A 4,635-nucleotide genomic window follows, 5' to 3' on the forward strand; every position below is an offset into this window, starting at 1 on the left:
TGACTTGCCTAATGCTGTGGAATACTGAACATAACTTGTCAAACAAATGGAGGTATGTTGATATAAAAAAAATCTTTATCGAACAAAAGGAACATTTATTGTGTAACTGGGAGTCTCGTGAGTGCAAACATCCGAAGATCATCAAAGGTACGCGATTCATTTTATTGCTTTTCTGGCTTTCGTGACCATTCTACATGGCTGCTAGGTGTTCTTACTGTTTAGTCTAGTGATCGATAAACTCACAAACGCTTGGATTGCTTTCGCTGTAAAGCATATTTTCAAAATCTGACACGATAGGTGGATTAACAACAAGCTAAGCTGTGTTTTGGTATATTTCACCTGTGATTTCATGAAAATAAATATTTTTAGTATTTTTTATTTTTATTTGGCGCTCTGCAATTCAGCTGTTATTTACGAAAATGATCCCGCTAAAGGGATCCGTGCGTCAAGAAGTTTTTAAAAACTATAATATCCTATGTTTCACCGAGTCGTGGCTGAACGACGACATTAATAACATACAGCTGGCGGGTTATACACTATATCGGCAGGATAGAACAGCAGCCTCTGGTAAAACACGGGGCGTATACTTGTAAACAACAGCTGGTGTTCGATATCTAAGGAAGCCTCAAGGTTTTGCTCGCCTGAGGCAGAGTATCTCATGGTAAGCTGTAGACCACACTATCTACCGAGAGAGTCTTCATCTGTATTTTTCGTAGCTGTCTATTTACCACCAAAAACCGATGCTGGCACTAAAACCGCACTCAATGAGCTGTATACCGCCATAAGCAAACAGGAAAACGCTCATCCAGAGGCGGTGCTCCTAGTGGCCAGGGACATTAATGCAGGGAAACAAATCAGTTGTTTTCTATCAGCATGTTAAATGTGCAACCAGAGGGAAAAAACTCTAGACCACCTTTACTCCACACACAGAGATGTGTACAAAGCTCTCCCTCGCCCTCCATTTGACAAATCTGACCATATTTATATCCTCCTGATTCCTGTTTACAAGCTAAAATTTAAGCAGGAAGCACCAGTGACTCAGTCTACAAAAAAGTGGTCAGATGAAGCAGATGCTAAGCTACAGGACTGTTTTTCTAACACAAACTGGAATATGTTCTGGGATTCCTCCAATGGCATTGGGGAGTACACCACATCATTCACTGGCTTCATCAATAAGTGCATCGATGACATCGTCCCCACAGTGACTGTATGTACATACCCCAACCAGAAGCCATGGATTACAGGCAACATTCACACTGAGCTAAAGGGTAGAGCTGTCGCTTTCATGGAGCGGGACTCTAACCCGGAAGCTTATAAGAAATCTTGCTATGCCCTCCGACGAACCATCAAACAGGCAAAGCATCAATATCAATGCCAATATCACCGACAACGATGAGAGAGGACCTCCTGACCTCCTCCTATAGGGAGTAGGTCAGAGACCTGACCGTGTGGTGCAAGGATAACAACCTCTCCCTCAACGTGATCAAGACAAAGGAGATTATTGTGGACTACAGGAAAAGGAGGACCGAGCAGGCCCCTATTCTCATCGACGGGGCTGTAGTGGAGCAGGTTGAGAGCTTCAAGTTCCTTGGCGTTCACATCACCAACAAACTAACATGGTCCAAGCACACCAAGACAGTCGTGAAGAGAGCACAACAAAACCTATTCTCCCTCAGGAGACTTAGCATGTGTCCTCAGATCCTCAAAAGGTTCTACAACTGCACCATCAAGAGCATCCTGACGGGTTGCATCATTGCCTGGTATGGCAACTGCTCGGCCTCCGACCGCAAAGCACTACAGAGGGTAGTGCGTATGGCCCAGTACATCACCACGGCCAAGCTCCCTGCCATCCAGGACCTCTATACCAGGCGGTGTCAGAGGAAGGCCCTAAAAATTGTCAAAGACTCCAGCCACCCTAGTCATAGACTGTTCTCTCTGCTACCGCACGGCAAGCGGTACCTCAATTACCTCGACACCGGTGCCCCCGCACATTGACTCTGTACTGGTACCCCCTGTATACTGTATAGCCCCGCTATTGTTATTTACAGCTGCTCTTTATTATTTGTTATTCGTATCTCCTACTTTTTGGGGGGTATTTTCTTAAAATTGCATTGTTGGTTAAGGGCTTGTAAGTAAGCATTTCACTGTGACTGACTAGGTATCCCCCTTTCCCTTTCTCTCTCTCTGTCTCTCTTTCATGCCCACCTGTTTCTCTTTCTGTTGCTCTTTCTTCCTCTTTTCTTTCTCAATCTTTCTCCCTCCCTCTCATGCCCATGGATCTCTCTCGCTCTGTCAAATCAAATCAAATCAAATCAAATTTTATTAGTCACATACACATGGTTAGCAGATGTTAATGCGAGTGTAGCGAAATGCTTGTGCTTCTAGTTCCGACAATGCAGTAATAACCAACAGTAATCTAACCTAACAATTCCACACTACTACCTTACACACACACACAAGTGTAAAGGGATAAAGAATATGTACATAAAGATATATGAATGAGTGGTGGTACAGAACGGCATGGCAGATGCAGTAGATGGTATAGAGTACGGTATATACATATGAGATGAGTACTGTAGGGTATGTAAACATAAGTGGCATAGTTTAAAGTGGCTAGTGGTACATGTATTGCATAAAGATGGCAAGATGCAGTAGATGATATAGAGTACAGTATATATACATATGAGATGGGCATTGTAGGGTATGTAAACATTGTATTAAGTGGCATTGCTTAAAGTGGCTAGTGGTACATTTTTACATAATTTCCATCAATTCCCATTTTTAAAGTGGCTGGAGTTGGGTCAGTATGTTGGCAGCGGCCGCTAAATGTTAGTGGTGGCTGTTTAACAGTCTGATGGCCTTGAGATAGAAGCTGTTTTTCAGTCTCTCGGTCCCTGCTTTGATGCACCTGTACTGACCTCGCCTTCTGGATGATAGCGGGGTGAACAGGCAGTGGCTTGGGTGGTTGTTGTCCTTGATGATCTTTATTGCCTTCCTGTGACATCGGGTGGTGTAGGTGTCCTGGAGGGCAGGTAGTTTGCCCCCGGTGATGCGTTCTGCAGACCTCACTACCCTCTGGAGAGCCTTACGGTTGTGGGCGGAGCAGTTGCCGTACCAGGCGGTGATACAGCCCGACAGGATGCTCTCGATTGTGCATCTGTAGAAGTTTGTGAGTGCTTTTGGTGACAAGCCGAATTTCTTCAGCCTCCTGAGGTTGAAGAGGCGCTGCTGCGCCTTCTTCACAACGCTGTCTGTGTGGGTGGACCAGTTCAGTTTGTCCGTGATGTGTACACCGAGGAACTTAAAACTTTCCACCTTCTCCACTACTGACCCGTCGATGTGGATAGGGGGGTGCTCCCTCTGCTGTTTCCTGAAGTCCACAATCATCTCCTTTGTTTTGTTGACGTTGAGTATGAGGTTATTTTCCTGACACCACACTCCGAGGGCCCTCACCTCCTCCCTGTAGGCCGTCTCGTCGTTGTTGGTGATCAAGCCTACCACTGTAGTGTCATCCGCAAACTTGATGATTGAGTTGGAGGCGTGCATGGCCACGCAGTCGTGGGTGAACAGGGAGTACAGGAGAGGGCTCAGAACGCACCCTTGTGGGGCCCCAGTGTTGAGGATCAGCGGGGTGGAGATGTTGTTACCTACCCTCACCACCTGGGGGCGGCCCGTCAGGAAGTCCAGGACCCAGTTGCACAGGGCGGGGTCGAGACCCAGGGTCTCGAGCTTGATGACGAGTTTGGAGGGTACTATGGTGTTAAATGCTGAGCTGTAATCGATGAACAGCATTCTCACATGGGTATTCCTCTTGTCCAGATGGGTTAGGGCAGTGTGCAGTGTGGTTGCGATTGCGTCGTCTGTGGACCTATTGGGTCGGTAAGCAAATTGGAGTGGGTCTAGGGTGTCCGGTAGGGTGGAGGTGATATGGTCCTTGACTAGTCTCTCAAAGCACTTCATGATGACGGAAGTGAGTGCTACGGGGCGGTAGTCGTTTAGCTCAGTTACCTTAGCTTTCTTGGGAACAGGAACAATGGTGGCCCTCTTGAAGCATGTGGGAACAGCAGACTGGGATAAGGATTGATTGAATATGTCCGTAAACACACCAGCCAGCTGGTCTGCGCATGCTCTGAGGACGCGGCTGGGAATGCCGTCTGGGCCTGCAGCCTTGCGAGGGTTAACACGTTTAAATCTGTCTGTTTCACCCTTCCGTTCATTCTCTATCCAGAAAGCACGACAACCTCAGAAACTGAGCACAAATGCACACTCTTACCTTGTGACTTCTGAAACCTTTTAGAATTCTACAAAGAGAGGCAGTAGAAGACAGCACCATTTAACAGTGACTGTGACAGTTTTTTTACTGTACAGTGTATAGTTGGAGTCGGAAGTTTACATACACCTTTGCCAAATACATTTAAACTCAGTTTTTCACAATTCCTGACATTTAATCCGAGTAAAAATTCCCTGGCTTAGGTCAGTTAGGATCACCACTTTATTTTAAGAATGTCAAATGTCAGAATAATAGTAGAGAGAAGGATTTATTTCAGCTTTTATTTCTTTCATCACATTCCCAGTGGGTCAGAAGTTTACATAAATTCAATTAGTATTGATTGTTTAACTTGGGTCAAACGTTTT

This window comes from Salvelinus alpinus, chromosome 11, assembly GCF_045679555.1.
Source record: "Salvelinus alpinus chromosome 11, SLU_Salpinus.1, whole genome shotgun sequence".
Classification (NCBI taxonomy): domain Eukaryota; kingdom Metazoa; phylum Chordata; class Actinopteri; order Salmoniformes; family Salmonidae; genus Salvelinus; species Salvelinus alpinus.